Genomic DNA, 18,577 nt, shown 5'->3' with positions numbered 1-18,577 from the left:
AAAAAATTAAATCGGTTTTTAATTTAATAACCCAAAATTTTTAACCCAAAAAAACAAAATTTCCGAATTTTTATTTTTCAAATTTCGCGGGGAAAATTTCTTTTTTTGCTGTCGTTTTTTTTTTGGGTTTTAAAATTTAAAATAAAATCAAAAAAAAAAACTTTACAAAAACAAATTTTAACTTGGGCCATTAGGCGGTGTTGTTGTTTTTGTTTTATCTTCTTTTTTTTGCGTTTTGTCATCTCTGATTTAAAAAAAAAAAAAAAAAACTAAACTTTCTCGGCCGCTTCTTTTGCGTTTACAAAAATGTTTGTTTGCATTTTGTGGTTTTCCAAAATGGGTTTGGGACGTCGCTTTTTTTTCTTTCCCCGCTTTTCTTTTCCTATTTTCTTTGATTGAAATTTTTTTTTTCCGGCCTCTTTCGGTTCTTTTTTTGCCCTACCCCCCCCCGCGGGGGGGAAATCTGTGATACGGTGTTTTGCTTTTTTGGTTCGTGTATGTTCTTCCACTTTTCTTTTTTATTCTTTTAAAGTTTTGTTTGAAAAGGCCTACTCTGCACATTTTAAACCCTTTGTTGTTTCAGGAGAATACCTGGTTTCCCAGTATTTATTTTTTCTTATACCACAGATTTTTACCTTTTTTTAAGAAATTTTTATTTTTTTTTGTATTTCCCTCTTTGTAATTAAAATTTTAAAAAAACTTTTTGATCAAAAAAAAACAAAATGGTTTTGGGTTCTGCCTCCAAAAAAAAAATAAATTGCAATTTTCTTAAAGGATATTTTCGGCCAACATTTAAAATTTTGCGGTTTTGGAACTTTTTCCCATGATTTTATTAATTTCTTTGTTGGTGTACTTGGGGGGGTACAAATTTTTTTTTTTGCGTTTTCACGTTTTAATAAGTTTGTTGCGGTTTTAACCAAACATGGGCCAAAAGAAATTTTTCAAGGGAGGGTCTATTTTTTGCTTTTTAAATAAAAGGGGGTGGTTGGCTTAAAAAAAAAAATAAATATGGGATTGTGGAATCGGCCTTTTTGCCGGGGTGAGGGTTCTTTGGGAAAGTAAATGAGATTTGCGGGCTTTCTTTCTATTTGAAAGGCGGGGGGGGGGGGGGGGGGGGACTAAGAAAAGGGATAAGTTTTTTTTGGACCCCACTTTTTTAAGGGGCAAAAGGGGAGGTTTTAAATAAAAAAGAAAAACTCCAAGTCGGTGGGGGAGTTTACCTTTTTTGCGTGGAAGACTTTCAGTCAGTAAAAGGTTAATTTCCGCCTTATTTGGAATGAGGGGTCCTTTTTCCCGGAAAAAAAACGTAAAAAAAGGGAAACAGTTTCCCTTTGGGGTGTTTCTTTGTATCTGTAGATCCCCGCCCCCAGGGCGGTCATTTTCTTTTATCGTTCCCCGGACCCGGTTTCTTTCCCATGCACCGGGTCCACCCTTTTCCTCACTTTTTTACCCAGCCAAGAATTGATTTATGCGTTTTTTTAAAAAGGAAGCCCCCGGATGAGTTCGTGGTAAATTTTTTTGCTTCATTAGTAATTTGAATACCGGTTGTAATTCAAACTGGGGAAATGGGATCTTCTTTGTAAACTAAAAAATAAAAAAAACCTGGCGGATTTTTTGCTATTTTTGTTTAATTGTTCGGATTGTGGGGTCTCTGGGGCCCAAATTAAACCCCATTCCAAATGGGGAAAAACTTGCAGGATAGGTTTCTTAAAAGAGGTACGAAGGGGCCCTGTTTTAAACAAGTGACTTTGCTTTTTTTTTTGCAGTGGTGGGAACTTGTCCCCCAAAAAAAACGTCTCTTTTTACTCTTGCTTTGGCAGGGGTCTTTGGGACCGTAGCTTCGGGGGGACCCGCTCGCGTGGCCCCTTCTTTCGTTTGGGCGGCATTTTTACTCCACCAAAATAAGATAAAAACAATTATAATTTGGGTTTTCTAGGGGTCGGCTAGCGGACCCCCCCCTCGTTGGTCACCATCTTGATTTCTGATGTTTAAAAATTACGGCCTAATATTTACGGGCGGAAAGGAAAAAAAGAGTTAAAAACGTTCTTCGCGGGAAAAATATTTGGCCGGGTTTGGAGAGAAAAGTTTAAAATTTTTTTCTTATTCTCGGGGGGAACATTTTTTCGTTTTTTCCTTTTTAAAAAAATTTAGTGTTTTCTTGGCCAATAAATTTCTCTTTCGGGACCCCCACTTATATGGTTTCTGAAGGAAGATTTTTCGGCCAAAAAATAACTCCCATTTAAATTAAAAATAAGTTTTTTAAAGGGAATATGTACTGGTAAAAAAAAAAAAAAGAAAAAAAAAGGTCCGGGCCAATACCGGAATTTCGCTTATGCCTACCCACAAACAAAAAACTCAAAAAAATAAAAAAAAAAACTTAATTTACTATTCCATTGACCCCACATCCAGCAATCCTTGCTTTGGTTGTTGTGGTCAAAAAACGTAAGAATCGCACAACTCTCTAAGCGCTTCTCTACAGAGCGTCCCCTTTAAAAAAAAACCTTGGTTTTAACCAAAAGGGAAACAACGTTAGTAGTTGAACTGAAATCTTTAAAACTTTCCTTTTAATTCTCGTTTATGTATGTGGGATTAGGTTCTTTCTTTTTTTTGGATGCCAATTCTTAACAATTTCAAAGGCTTTTTCACAAGAGGGGAACGTGGCTAAAGAAAACCTGAATATTCTGGGCTATGGCATCCGGTTGTGTTTTTCCACAAAAAAAAAACTTTTTCTATTTTCAAGGGGGGACCCCGTGTTTGACTCGGGAATTTTCTTCGCATTTTTTTAAGGGTTTTGGTTTGGCGTTCTGATTAGTACTGTTGGAATTTTTTTTTGCTTTTTGGGGCCTTTATCAATTTCTGAAAACCCAAAAATGATTCTTTCCCCCAATTTTTTCTTTTTTAAGTTACCCAGGCGGAGATTTGCCAGTTTTGGGGGTCGTGTTGTTTAAAGTAAAATTTTAAATCTTTTTTTTAAAAATTTTTTTGCTTTCATTAAACTTTTCCTATTATTTTTTTCCACCATTTGCAAGGGGGGGGGGAACAATTGGTTTGGCGTATATTTAAATCATTTTAGTAGGGAGGTAATTCAAAGTTTGGGTTCTCTTTTCCACTCTTCATTTAGTTTCCGGAAGGGAGTTTCCAAAAAAGGAACCTCCACTGGCTTTCAAAATTAGTTTGGTATGTGGTTGGATTTTGTAAATTGTTACCCCGGGGCTTTAGGGGCATGGGTCCTACTAAAAAACAGATTTGAAATCTACCCCAACGGTTGATATGGCTGCGCCTCTTTTGTGCCAACATTTTTTTTTTCTTATTTGTGGACTTTATGAATTTGGTGCTTTCTTATAGAGCGTGGGCTTAATCTTTTATCCCCAAAAAGGTCAAAAAATTCCTCTTGTTCTTAAATTTTTCTTTTAATGGGGGAAAAAAATTTCGTTAAAAGGATCTTATTTTTTTAAAATTTTGGAATTCTTTTCTTATTTTGTTTGAAGTTTTTTTTTCCTAAGAGGGATTTTCGAACCCATTGGTTCTTTCCAGGAAGACAATAAAAAACATTTTTTCAATTTTTTCCTAAAACACTTAAAATTTTACAAAAAAAATTTGATTTTGGGCTCCGTTTGCTTTCACCATTTTTTTTTTACTTGGTTTCCAAAATTTTTGGGAAACACGGTTAACCACTAAAACTTAGGTTGCTTTTCGTTTAAAAGGGGGGGAACTCTTTGAAAACTTTTTGCCAAAAGCCTTAAATGAAAAAAAACATTGGGCTTTACTACCCCGATTTTGGTTTCTCCTCTTTATCTGTACCCAATTGTTAAAGTGAATGTAGGGGAAACGGGCGGGGCGCTTTGGTTTTCGTTTGTTCTTATGATTAACTTCTGAATTTTTCACTCTCTTAGATATTTCTGTTTTTGCCCTACTTTAGTAGGGGCTTTTGGGGGAAGGGGGCGGCTTTAAAAAAAAAAAACATACACAAAGCAATCCCTTCCTCTCGGTTCCGTCTTCGCGAAAAGCTAAAATCATTCCCACAATTTGAAAAAAATGTTGGAAAAGGGGGGGGGAACATATAAATTATAAAAGGGAAAGTTTCCCAAAAAAAAAAAAAACAAAAAACGTCTCGTTTTTTCCATTTTTCAGGACTTTTATTTTTTTTGCTCTTGTATACAGGGGTCCCCGCTCGTTTCAAAATTTTTCCCATGTTTTTTGATTTGCTTAAATTTAAACCCCCACAAAATTGGCTATAAGAATTATCTTTCAAATCCGGTTGTTTAAAAAGGGGCTTCAAAGTTTTCTTTTTCTGGACCCTAAAAACCCAAATTTGTTATTTAATTTTGGGTTTAAATTCTAAACGTTTAAGAAAACCTCTGTGCCACCCCAAAATTCTTTTTTTGTCTTTTTTCAAAATTTTAAAAAAAAAAAAAAAAAAAGGGCGGGAGGCCCCACTGATCAGGCCCCAAAATTGGGGGGGGCCGATTATGTTTGCGAAGTTTTTTTTCCCCAAAAAAAACCAAAAAAACTTTTTAATTTTCCCTTTTCATAAGCGGGGGGAATATTCGAATAGGCCCCAAATGGTTCCGAAAATTCCTTATCCAATTTAAATATAAAAAAAAAAAAAGGGCTAATTTGGCATTTTCAAATCCCCAGGGTTGATTTGGATTGAAAGTTTCAATTCTTTTTTAACCGAACTTTTAAATAAGGTTAAAAAACCTTGGTTTTATGATCCGGGGCCAGGGGACGTACCCGAGTATTACTTTTTCAGGTTACTGTTTTGCAAAAAAAACGGGGCCCATTTTATGTTTAAAAAAACCCCATTCTTAAAAAAAAATTTTGTTTTTTTCTTATTTGGGGTTTCTTGTAGAAAAATCTTCCTCTTTTTCCATTCATTATTCTTTGAAGGGGAAAGTCGGTATTTTATTATCCGTCTTGCCATAAAAAAAAAAAAAAAATTGGGCAAAAAAAAAGTCTCGAAGCTGCTTAAAAAAAACCTATTTTTTTAAGGGGGTATCTTTTTTTTCAAAAAAACAAAAAATTCCGCTATTCCGGGGGAAAAAAGCTTTTTTTTTTTTGAGGGGGAAAAAATTAATTTTAAAAAACTTCTTCCAATTTTTGGCCAAAAAAAAACCATTTTTTTTTTTGGCAGCTCAATTATTGTTCCCGCCCAATTCTTTTTCCCCAAAAAAACATATTGGGGTTTGTGGGAAAAACGTAGAATCTACAAACAAAAAAAAACTAAACCTTTTTTTTTGAAAATTTTAACATTTTTCAAAATTAAATTAAAATCAAAAGGGGTTCAAAAAAAAAAAAATTTTTGGTTAAACAAAAAAACTGATTAGTTTCATTTATTTACCCACTTTTGACTTTCAGCAAAGCCTCTTTTGGATTTCCGTTAAATCATTATTTTTTTATTTTACCCATTACTTTTCTAAAAAAAAAAAAAAAGCTTTGAAAAGGGGCCGGGGGGGGGGGGGGGACATTTTGGTTTTCCCCCAAAAAACCCCTTTTTCCCCCTTTTTTTTTGGGTTTTTCGAGAATAGTTTTAAAAAAAACAAAAATAAGAAAAAAAAAAACCAGAAAAGGTTACTTTTTTTTAAGGTCTTCTTTTTTTTTCCCGTTTTGTTTCCATTTCAGTGGACTTTTCTGGTGTAAAACCTTTTTTCAAAGTAGTTTTTCCACATCTTTCGGGGCCCCTTCTTGCTCTTTTTCCACCCCACTATTTTATTAACGATCCCTTTTTCCCATTTTCAGTTTTCATTTTGTTTCATTTTTTCGGCGTAGGTTTCTTATTGTTATGCCTGACGGAATTTTGTTTCAAAAAAAAAGGGGCCCGTTGGTCTTTAACTTTATAAAAGATTACCCCAAGATTCAATTTTTTAGGTTGTCGGGCTTTTTTAAACAAAAGCTGATTCTTAAAAAAAAAACTTTTCCAAATAAATTTCCTTTGGTTTTTTTTTTTTGCCAAGGTTTTAAAAAATCTAGTTAAAAAAAAAAATCTTTAAACAACTAACCATAAATTGTTGAAAAGTGTAATGAACTTTTTTCGTAAACTCTCCCTCAAAAAAAAAAAACTGGTGTTTCCCCAACTTATTTAATTTTTTTTTTCCTAAAAAACAAAACAGGGGGCCCTTTAAGGAACCGTCTTAAAAAATAAATAATTGAATTTTGATTTTGGGGGGGCCGGTTTAAAAACCCTTAATTTTGGGGGACCATTTTTTTAAAGTTTAAATTTTTAAAAAAACAACCCATATTTTTTTTCCCCCACCCCCCACGGGGTCGCAAAGGCATTTGAGTGGGTCCCTTGGGTTTTATTCAGTTAAAAAAAAAATGGGTCCAAAAAGGAAAATTTTGGGGATGGGGGGGGGAACCCCTTATTACAAAACTTTTAAAAAAGTTTTTTTCTTTTTTTAACTTTTTTTCGCTTGTTTTCCTGGGTCCCTATTTTTTAGGGGAGTATTAGGGATTCTTCGCAATTTTGGTTTTCAAACCTTTCAAATTTTATGGGGAGGTTTTCGCCCCAACCAGATTTTAGTGGGACTTAGAAAAATTCCGTTTTCCAAACAAGCAGGTTTCTTTGCTATTGCCTTCGTGGCTTTTTAAAAGCTTTTGGGATCCCGCCCCCAATTGTCCAATTTTTTTTTTTCCCTTTCGTTATTTCTAGTTTAGGGAACTTTTCTCTTTTTTGATTTTAAAAACCTTCCGTCCCCCTAAAAAAAAAAAAAAAAAAAAACTAAACCCGTAGGGAATTTATGGCTTTGGTTTGTCATTTTTTCTTTTAATGCCCCACAAAAGCTTTCCTAAAAAGAATTAGGGGTGGATATTATTTTCGACTCGGGGGGGGCCCTGAGTTATTAGCTTTTCCAGGGTTTGGGAAAAATTCTTGGTCGGGCGTTTTACCATGTAGGACGGGAAACGTAAAAGACCAATCCTTTTTAAATTTAAACCCCTTTATCCCTTAGTTCGTTGTTTTCTTCTTAAACTATTTCGCTATTTGGCATGGGAATCCTTTTTATTGGGGTCGCTCTTGCTTTTCCTTGAATTTTACCCAATTTCTTCTTATTTCCCCCTGTTTTTTAAAATCGGCTTCAGAGTTTCTTATTTGTAATTTTTTATTGCTTAAAAAAAAACATTTTTCTTTTAATTTTTTTTTTCCTTAATTTTTTCCATTTAAAATTTTAAATAGAATTAAAAAGCTTTATTTTATAAGGGTATTAATTTTTGTGTTTGTTTCTGGATCTTTTTCTTAATTTGTTGAATTTTGGGGGTCCAACGGCGCATTCGTGCCCGTTTGTGCGTATTACGGGGGCTTTTTGCCCAACCCCCTACGGGGTCGGGTCGGGGGTGGGGGGGAAGGTGGGCGCAAGTTATTTCTGCTTTGGGGGCTCGCCCGGCCGGTAACGGGGGGGCTTTTGTCCTTTGGTGGTCGTAGGAAAGCCCCATCTTGTGAAAACCCGTTTTTTTTTTTTTTTAAACTTTGGGCGGCAATTTAAGTTATTTTCGTTTCATAAAAAAAAACGTCCGCCTATATTTAAAAAAAGGGAAAAAAATTTTTTTTACCCGGAAGGTACCCCGTTTTTTTTACAAATTTATTTTTTGGCATTTTTTTTTCTTTCGAAAAAAAACGTTAACCGCTTATTGGGTTAAAATGGGACGGCTTTTTTCCACAAAACCCCCCACCCCTAGGGGGGGGGGGGAAAAAAATAGGTTCACGTTCAAAAAGGGGAAATTTCATTCTTTTGGTTCATTTGAATCTTTTCCATTTGGCAAAAAGGCCCGTTGTGGTTTTTGGGAAAGCTAGTTTTGGGGCCCCGTTTGGGAAAAAATCTATTACTATTTTATTTTGGCACATTTTGTTGAATTTGGGGAAAATTTTATTGGTTTGGTTCATTTAAAAAATAACTTGCAAAATTTTTCTTCTGAAAAAAAAACTTATGGGGGAAAAAAAAAAAAACCCAAAAACATTTTAATGAAACTTGGTTGTGGTTGGGGAATTTTTATAAGATTGGAATTAACTTGAGGGATAATCTTGGCATTTCCAAATCTTTCCATTGGAGGCCATTTTGTTTTTGGGAAAAACAAAAAAGGGGATATTACCCCAACGAAAAAGCGGAAAAAAAAAAAAGGGACTTTTTTCGAGGGAGAAATTTTGGGGTTCCAATACATTTTGGAAATTTGCTCAAAAATAAATAAAAAACCTCCCAAAAAAAACTTGGGAGGAATTTTAAACAAAACCGGAAAAAATTTTATTTCATATTTTTTTTTTATTAAAATATTTTAAGCTTGTAAATTTTGTTATTAAAAATAAAATAAAGTTAAATTTTAAATAAGCTTTGAAAAAAAATTTTTTAAAAAAAATTTAAAAAAAAAAAAAATTACAAAAAAAAAATTTAAAAAACAAAGAGGGAGGGTTTAAAAAACAGGGGAGGGGGGGGGAACCGTCCGCGAACTCGGAGTGTTTAAAACCATGTTTCCGGTAAAAAACCTTGACGGGGACATTTATAAAAAAAAATTACAAAAAAAGGGCCCGTGATTTTGCACAAGTTTTTTGGATGCCGGTCCCAGGGGAAAAAAAACGGGTTCTTTCGGAATTTAAAATTACTAAAACCAAAAAAAACAAAAATGGATTATGAAAAAAAAAAATAAAAAAAAAAAATTTGTGGATTTAAAAATTGTTAAGAGTTAAAATTTGGTTTAAAAAAGCATATATGTACATATTGTGATAAAAAGTGTAAATGACATTACATTTTACATGGGCATGCTCTTGTATAATTCTGGTCAAATTAAACTAAACGAATATATTAAGGGGTATAGTATTGACATTTTTGGTTTTAATTTTTTTCCTGAATGCAGAACATCTCAAGAATAGTGCGTTCTGAAGTTATGGGCAGTTGAACGCAGGTGTATAAAACTTTAAAACGCTCTCCTTCAAAGTTGCCATTTTCAAAGTGCACGATCATGTAAAATATACTGGACGAATTGTTTTTAAATTTGCACATTACTTCTCACTAAATTCTTTTTTTTTTGTTGTAAAATTATTATTTTTACAACAACAAATAAATTGGTTTTTTTGGGCGAAAATCGGCGTTTTTGACTTTCAAGTGCCTTTAAAAATTGAAAAAGAATAAAAAAAATTAAATTTCGACAGCGTTAACTAGGGAATTTTGTCCTTTAACTAATGCAATTTGATTTTTTTCATTTCCGATGACGAGTCTGTGACGAGTTACGGAGTTCACCGCAAACCACTTCATTTTCAAGGTCCCGCCTGAGACTGCCTATATCTCACTCAATTTTCAATATTTTTATATGAAAATTTTCACACATATTGTATTAATGTATATTATCACACGGGCAAACAAAAATTGAACTGAGACTATACGTATCGCCAATAAAAAATTCTTAAATAATGACCGATTTTGCACGAGATAACTATACCACCCCCTTAAAAGTAATTTCAAATTCTAAAATCCCTTTGATCGTTTCATTTAATAAGAAAAGTTAGAGAGTTGTCCCCTATTGAGACCAATGGCGATTCAGTAACATATTTTTTGAAAAAATAATAAAGAAAATGTCCCACAATTCCACATTGCCTTACTAACGACTCTAATCGTTTGATAGAAGACTGTTTCGGTTCATCAGTACCCCAATCAGTTTTCCAAGGATCTAATTGTGCAGTTCGTCTTAATCCCCAATAAGAACAACAAAACAGTAACATATTTAAAAAATATTATAATGGAAATTTCGCAAATAATTGTATGTACATATGTATGTACACAATTCCATTTCCTGTTCCAATTCCAAATTGCCATACAAACGACTCTAGTCTATCGATCGTTTCATCTCTCTCTTTTTTCAATCTGGCAATGCCAACCAAGCGACGCCAATAATCTGTGGCGAGACGCGGCTTAATTGAACATGGGCAACTTGTTAAATAAATTTAAAAACATCAAGTGCAACAATCAAACGGCGAAAATCGATCCGATGATCGTAATATGGGTTGCCGCAACAAAAGGAGAAATGAAAACTATCAGCCATATATGCATTCTGGAGATACATTCCGGCCAAACGTCGCCTTTTAAAAAAGCGATTTGATAGATCGAAATCCTAATTTCAAGAATTGTTGCCAAAACTGTGGAATATGCTTGGAATATCCAAATACGTGGCGTGCTCGGAATTCAAATTCAATATCCGAATAGGAAAAGAAATAACCAGCAGGCAGCTAATTTACTTGTCGTTCCTGCTCGTCCAGTGTATCTCGTCCTGCTGTAGCTCGTCCAGTTAACGTGGCTCGACCTGGTGTTGGACGTCCAGTTGTAATTGATAATGCAAAGGGTAAGTTTACTTAAATTATGAAAGGAACCCTACTATCTAAGGAGATCATATTTTATTTGCATTGTATACAAGTTTTAATCTAGTACCTCTGATTATCAAATACATTGCCGAATAACTGACAATTATATTAACATGTAATTTTTATTGTAATGAATGCAAAGAAATGCAAAGGTACTTGAAAAATTGCTGGAAATGATGGGAAAATAAATGTGGAATTGACAGACATTTGTTCCTAAAAAATTGAAAATATAACTTATTACTTAGTAAAATCAAAAATTTACAGAAATTGTAACTCAAATTGAATGCATTTGTCCAAAAAATTTATAACATTAACGCAGCTTCACTACCCCCCTACCTGGCTGCGCCCTTGGATGAGGATCACCAAGTGTGTGCCATTTGAATATATATTTTCAACTTTTTTGAAGTGCATGAATTGATCAACTCCTTTAATATTTGAAAAATATTAATTCAGTCAATAAAAGTAGGTGAAAGAAGTTGGAGTACCTATATGAAATTTACTCATGTGATTATTTAATGTAACACATCATATCCACAAATTTTAAAAAGATTGGATATATGAAACATAAGTTACAATCAATATAAATCGCTTCTACATCGTTTGATGCCGACAGCTATAACGTCAACGCAAGGAAGTGCTGCATGAACTATACGAGGTGCCAAAATTTCAGAAGTTTAAGCGACCCACCATGCAAACTTAATGCTCGTAAAATGCTCACTGCACACAATAAGTAATTGATAAGCATTCTTAAAAAGACTAAAACAATTGATTATCAATGGTTTACTATGATACCCAGTATCATTTTTTAATGTAATATATTGGAATGTCAGAAGAAACAACAAAGAATTAAGTACTAAGATATAGTTCTCTTTTGATTAAGTAATTTTTGCTATTACCACAAAGCTTCTACAAGAGAAGAGTATCTTATTAAGAAAAATTAATAATTTTGCTACTTTAAAGTGTTGTTCTTGTTTGTTTATTTTTTTCGATTCCAGATTAAAATATATTGAATAAAATAAATATAATATAAATATTGAAATATATTCATAAATAAATAAAATTTAAATATATATGTAAAAAGTATTTTTATTAAACGTTTCGAAAAGTATATCGGTTCCGCCTCCAAATTATTTTTTCCCATGTTTTCTTAAATCTATTTCTATTTAATATGGACAAATTTGTTTTTATGCCCAAAAATAATTATTGTATTACAGAACGATAGTTTATACCATATTTGCTGTCATAATCCTCGAATAAGTAATGCATAAATAGGACGGGATTTTTTTTCGCATTTAAATCCTTAACAAACTTGGCCATTAATTTATATACACATTTAACAACATATTATTTTGGTAAATTTCTATAAATTGAAAAACATGTTTATTTTGTTTGTGAAGGCAAATTGATTTTTTCCTAAATTATTGATATCAAGCATCAAATAGAGTTAATAGTTATGCTTCAGGGAGCCAAATCGCATAACCTGAGAGAGTGCGGTCCGCAACACCATTATTTTTACATCCATCGGTTATCTTGGTATTCTTGGACTATATCCAAAATCACAAAATAATAGGAATTTGAACTTCCATTATGTTAAGAGAGCTTTATGGATCCGTCTAGGTTTAAGTTGTCAAAAATATGCTGTTGTCTACATTTGGATTTTCAGGAAGCTGAACGTCTCTGCTGTTGTTGTGCATCTCAAAGGCCTGAAATTAATAAAAAATAAGACCATTAAAATTTCTACTCCTTAAGCTAGAAATTGCTTTCTCTTACCCTTTGTGCAACTTTTAATAAACTATCATAAGTGGCTTGACCTGTTTGTTTAACCGTCCCGTGAAATACTCTGGTATCTACGGCTGTGAGTAGCTCGTAGGTGCCACCAAATTCGACAACTCGTCCGGCATCCATGACTAGAACTTTATCCGAATCCATAATTTTGTGCAGACGATGTGCTATGGTTAGAACGGTGCACTTTTTGAATTTGTTCCTCATGGTGGTCTGAATTAAAGCATCAGTGTGTGGATCTACATACATTTACTGTGGCCTCATCCATTACCAATATGCGATTCTCGCGGAGAATGGCCTGTGCCAGACAGACCAATTGACGTTGACCAACGCTGAAATTGGTGCCACCTTCGGTAATCCGACTTTGCAGACCACTTGGCAGCTCGGAAAAACTTTCCTTTAGTTTCACTTCATCCAATGCTTGCCAAAGTTTCGCATCGCTATACTCATCGAATGGATCGAAATTGTATCGCATTGTGCCGGAGATATAAGACTGGCTCTTGGGGTATAATGGAAATTTTACTCCTTAGATCGTGTAGTCCCATTTTTTGTGTATCACGCTTATCGATGATGATGGAACCATCCGTATAGGATAGACGGAACATGGCATGATTAGAAATGATTTTCCAGCACCTGTACGCCCAACTATACTCACCTTTTTCACGTGGTTGAATTACGAAATTTAAAGCCCTCAGACATATTCAGATTTTGGATCGGGAAAGTAACTCTCAAACAAAAATTTGACCATATTCAGGCCATGATTTAGGTGGTTTCTTATCAGCTGGCGCCTCTAATTCTCCCTCAGGTTCAATATCTACGTATTCGACAACACGTTCCATGGCCGTCATGGTGTTCTCCAATGCCAGTCATGCCCATTGCCTGGAAACAAATGCAAACTTTTTAATAAATATTTTTGATTAAACAGTTTAACTGCATAATTTACCTGAGTAATGGCCAAACCAACATCTCCACAGTTTCTTGGTGTGAATACAAAGAAATCAAGCCAAAAGCCAAAGGCTCTCGATGTGCTAATGAACATATAAAACGCTGAACTATGCATATCCTGATGATTGTCAAACTCGATATTAACACACGTTGAGCACCAAATGCACGTATAGTAGATAGACCGTCAATGGCCGCCAAATGGGAATAGATAGGTGAGCGAGCTGGAAAGAATAATGAGATACATATAATCAGGCGGATTCTTCTCTCTACGTAACTTGTTTTGTACTCACTTATGGCCTCCATCACGCGATGTTTTTATATAGAAGGTTCGCAGCTGATAGAAGATTAGGCCCAATATAATGTGGTATGAGAAATAATGGATTCACAATGACAATGACTATAAGAATGCCTGCCAAAGATAGGAAAATTTGTATGACATCCATCATCACTTACTTCTGCCCTCAATAATGCGGATGAATTTATGTTTTGAATTGATATTGCAGCAATTTCATTTAAAATTTAAAAAGAAATTAATATATATGGATTGTTCTAGGCGATCGATCACAGCGAAGGAACACTATTGGATAATAGATAAGTATTTCTTCAGATAGGACGCCTTGGATTGAAAGGCATTTTCATTGCAGATGCAGTTCAAAACGATGGCCATGGGTTTGGATCCTGGTTTTCACACGGTCTACTAAATAATAAAAAATATTAAAATTTCCCAGTTAAATTAACAGTTAATGTATAATCATAAGCATATCATAAATATTTTGAGTATTGACGCTTGTGCACAATGCAAGATAGACTGAAATATAAAGAAATCAACAATTGAAAAAATGTACTATTACAATTTATTTTAATCCGTCGACTCCTTATTTGGAATGCCAGAATCATTAGAAAATATTTTGTTTTCTACAGATGTATTCAAATATGGACGATTAACCCATTGGGAATCGGCTGCTTTAATATTCTCCAATGTTCCCAGTTTAATTTCATATAGCTTCAATTGAAATCTCGGTCCAACTTCTTTAAGCTCCAATTCTCTATTTACGTATTTATATTGATGGTGTCGGAATATAATCGAATCATTGTGATTTACGAAAGTGATTAATCTTTGAGAATTTTCTTTCGGCACCGGAAATAATTGTTTCAGTATTTGGACTGTTCTTAAGCCAATGGTGCTCTTGAAATTGTTAAATATTAAATGATGCTTTTGCTCGCTCATTTTGCCAATATCAGGAATAGCATGCCGCATCACAACATCAGATGTATTGAAAAATGCAGGAAGGTGACAAACTACGAGGCCATCTTAGTTAAAGCAGTAAAAACTGAAAATGAAAGAAAATTTAATCACAAAGTGTTTTGACCAATGAATTGGTGAATAATTTGCTTACCATCTCATTCAATCACCTGATTGCAGACAAAGCAATAAATACACCTTTAAAAGAAATATAAATATATTGAGTAGTTTGGTAACTGCAGGAGGAATGGGATGAGCGTTTGTGTTGGGGCAGTGGGTACCAAAACTGCCAGGATGGGTGGCGTAACGGGATCTGGTCCTAGTGGACCATAGGATACAAAGCTCAAGAGAATGTGCAGTTGACTGGATTTTCTGCTGTAATATATAAACATATGTTAAGTAGAAGTAATAAAATAACTTACCACCTGTTTTGAACTCTTTTCCACACACCTTGAGGTAGAGTTCATGGCGCGTTTTTTTTAAGTGGTTCCCAGTAGGCCTAGTCCACTATTCTATCTATTGAGCTATTAATTATTTTAGGTATCCCCAATGAATAAGGTAAGTAGTTCCCCCACCCAATAATTACACACTTTTGAGCTTGTAATTATATTTGCCTGTAATGTAAATATATAAAGTAAGTAGTCATATAGGGATGTTAAATTTGTAAATGCTGTGTCTTGTATATAGCATTTTGCATATTGCAAAATGAAAAACCCCACAATTAAACGAATCCCTTTGGATATTGTGAAAGACAGCAGCATGTCTATATTCCCCAAGTAAATTGGAATAATGTCTAATAACATCGTGGCTTTAGAAGTCTGACCAAAGGGATCCAAAAAGGTGAATTCCAATTTATTTTTGTTAATAAATAGGATGTAAAAATGGGCCTCATAGCAATGAGGAACAATTATCAGCTTCTGCGAGCTTTTTAATGCATTTTCTATAAAAATGCTATTTTGGAGTAGATTATTTCTATTCTGGCATGGAATATTGATGATACTGCTATTATTGTGATCGAAAATCATCGAAGTCAAAAACAGCATCAACAATAAAGTTGGATAGCCAAGAGTTACCCCAACAAGGTGACAATATCGTCCAATTCAATATGGTACAGGAAACCTTGAGCTTTGGCACCATGTACATGCTCGAATAGAGTTTTGCATTGCAAAATGTAAATCTTTACACCTTTAGCAATGCAACTATTCAGATTTGAATGTTGAAGACTATTGCCTTATATTCCTCTTCGTTTCCAAACGGATTTCGAGAATAGGAATGCCGAATTGAACTGTGAAGTCAGCAGAACTAACTATATTTTCTGTATCTACTGAAACTTCACCATCATTATCAATATGTGATTCCCGAACCCTAGTTGGTCCGGTGAAATCACCACGAAATAATCCACATTTTAATTTTTTTGGACCCTTTTTGTTCCAACTTTCCCTATAATTGGCCAGTTTTTTATTGGACAGTTCCATATTTATCCCGACCTTTAAAATCTACACCCTTTTTTTGGGCTTACCCTTCACTACTGAACCGTGCACTATGGATGGGTACAAGATTCTCTCCGAGCCAGTTGAACTTGTTTGCAACTGAATTCGAAAGATCATTCATTTTTTGAATAAATCTTCCCAGCTTCATCCCTTGTTTATCCTTAATTATGCTCGATTTAAGCGTCTTGAAAAACGATTCTATTGGAGCATTGCTGGGTCTTTTATTGGTACTATCAATAAAAATCCCCATCAAATTTGTCCAAAACGGAGCAAAGACAACATATTTCCTTAAAATGACCTGTGCCATATTGGAATTATTAAATATATTATCCTCTTCTTCTTTTTCGGACAGTTGAGAAATCATGTTCATGACATTATTCATAATGTCTGCGAAACGTTTTCTCAACCTGCTGTTGCCAGCAACAGTTTTGAGGCTTTCCTCATTGTTTCTTCTTTTCCTAAAAACCTTATTTTCATGGTCGGATAAATCAAGATATAGGGCACGTTCATTCCTAAAATATTGATGGAATTGCGAACCATCTCATTTGAATAGCGGGACAAAAAGAATTGTTACCAAATGTTGGAACCATTCCTTAAAGTCCCCAATTCGGGATATACTGTAACCCCACCCCAGGGCATTTCTTAAAAATTTCCTAAGTAGTACATTTTGCAATCCAATGGTGTCATCTATATCAGCACACATTATTTAGCATAATGGCTTGTGCAAAATTGTACTAATAACGCCGGAAATGTTTTGCTTTCGTTATATTGGAACTGATAGCACATTTCGTTGTACTCTGTGAGAGTACAACAGCAGTTTTCTTTAAGAACTGCTGAAATAATAGCAAAACATACATCCGTTATGATGCGTTTCCAGATTGGCGTGTGCAATTTTTTTCCTTAAGGGAGATATTTAAATCACTCAAAAGCGGCATGTGCCATTCCATACGTTACACACATGTCAGTAATGTGTGCTACGATAGAGTAAAAAAATATCCTTTTGGCTACCACTAGGGATGTTTTATGTAGGAATACCCATTTTTGAACATTATATATGCATCAATAAATGGATCTTTATCCAAATCATCCCTAGCATTAAATTCTGACTATAAATTGCGGTAGTAAGCTAGATTTTTATTAATCATTTGCTTATTACCAACAAGGTTCCTATCATTGCTTGCAACTTTGAGCAAATTTTCCCTGTGCTCAAAATGCTGTGAGGTGTCTAAGTGCTTTCTGCTCAAGAAAGCGATTAATGCCCCTGCATTGGTGAGTCTTCTTTAAAATTTAATGTGTGACAAATTTCCAACCTATTGGAATACACATCAATATTACCTCAAAATTACCATTAAGTCTAACAATGAGCTTTACGCAAGATGTATCATTGCAGTAAGCATATACAGGGAACTTACAATTTCACTTATTAATTCGAACACTCTTAATATTCAAATTGCAGACATTGTTCGTCTGATTGTAGTATTCGCGAACAATGTGGGCAATACTTTTGTTCATCGAAAATTGGCAGTGCAGGTTGCCAAAGGGTTATTGAAGTCCTGTACTTTCATATTAAGATGTAATGGCGATAACCAATTTTACAGTCTCGTAAGAGAGATGGCTGTTGTTTTTTCTTTTTTGTAGTAGTGCGAATGAATTTGTTTTGTTAATAATTTAAATAAACAACGATAATAAACTTCCAGAATGCTACAATGGTTCAAGTCTTATTTGTTTACAGCAATTTGTTTGCAGTTTCACGAACATACATGTATGTATGTCATCACTACAATTCTCCTTTAAATGAGAAAGACAAATTTAAAAATTACATATTTCATTAAGTTTATTCATATTTTTAAGGAAAGCCTACATAAATATATCTAATATAATTACTAAGAAATAATCAAAATGTTTTTTATTACCACACGTGTACCACAGTGCAAACCCAATATTTCATCGGCACCATATGTGCCTGATCCCCCTATTCCACCCTATGGAAAGGCGAAATTCAAACTGAACGGCACTTGCCTTTGCTGAACAAATATATACCCTTACCTTTATGCATATTTCTCGAAAACCTTTCACACATTCCGAATAAAATTCTATGCACATATTCCTGAAAGTCCATTAATCATTCTGGCATTCAATGTCATTGAGCTGTGTTCTTGGAAAAGTGTGCATTCTCGCCAAAGTCGGCGCAATTTTTTGACATATTTTGTATGGGGAAAAACATGGGTGGTCAACAAAAATGCAATTTTCTCGAAAACCGTTCACACGTTTTCATTAAAATTTCTTAGGGATTATAATGAATAATTGGGGAAAATTCTGGCATTTCATTGTCATGAGCTGTGCCTTTGGAGCTGTCCGAATACGTAAAATGCCCATTTTCATGGACAAATTGTAAATATATAGAATGCTCAAAATCCCCCAAAAGCGAATAAAAACAATAGATTGATATATTTTTTAGCATATTAAACTTTATTTCATTTAAAATAGTTACTAAATAGCTGAAAAATTGAAAATCAAAAATGCAAAAAACTTAACAGTGGGTTAACAGAGGACCGTCGCTAACACGAGTTTAACAGTGTCGATAACTTGATAACGTCTGTGTGGGTATGCACGTGCTCTGTTGATTTGATGATGCAGTGCTTGAGCCGATTTATATTGACCGTAACTTGTGCTCTATTTATCCAATCAGATACAAATCGTTCGTTATTTGAGTGTATGCATTAGACTTTGTTGGCCAATTTCTCGGCCATATAATAAACTGCTACTCGTTTGGATTCGATG

At 34.2% G+C, this 18,577-nt stretch overlaps 1 pseudogene; it reads right to left on the bottom strand.

The window, feature by feature from the left end:
* Positions 1 to 11,955: 11,955 nt before the first annotated feature.
* Positions 11,956 to 13,509, bottom strand: LOC6643220 (annotated as a pseudogene).
* Positions 13,510 to 18,577: the final 5,068 nt, after the last annotated feature.

The sequence above is a fragment of the Drosophila willistoni genome, unplaced genomic scaffold, assembly GCF_018902025.1.
Source record: "Drosophila willistoni isolate 14030-0811.24 unplaced genomic scaffold, UCI_dwil_1.1 Seg145, whole genome shotgun sequence".
Taxonomy (NCBI): domain Eukaryota; kingdom Metazoa; phylum Arthropoda; class Insecta; order Diptera; family Drosophilidae; genus Drosophila; species Drosophila willistoni.
Note: the sequence above shows the minus strand (reverse complement) of the source record. Positions and strands in the feature narration are given on the sequence as shown.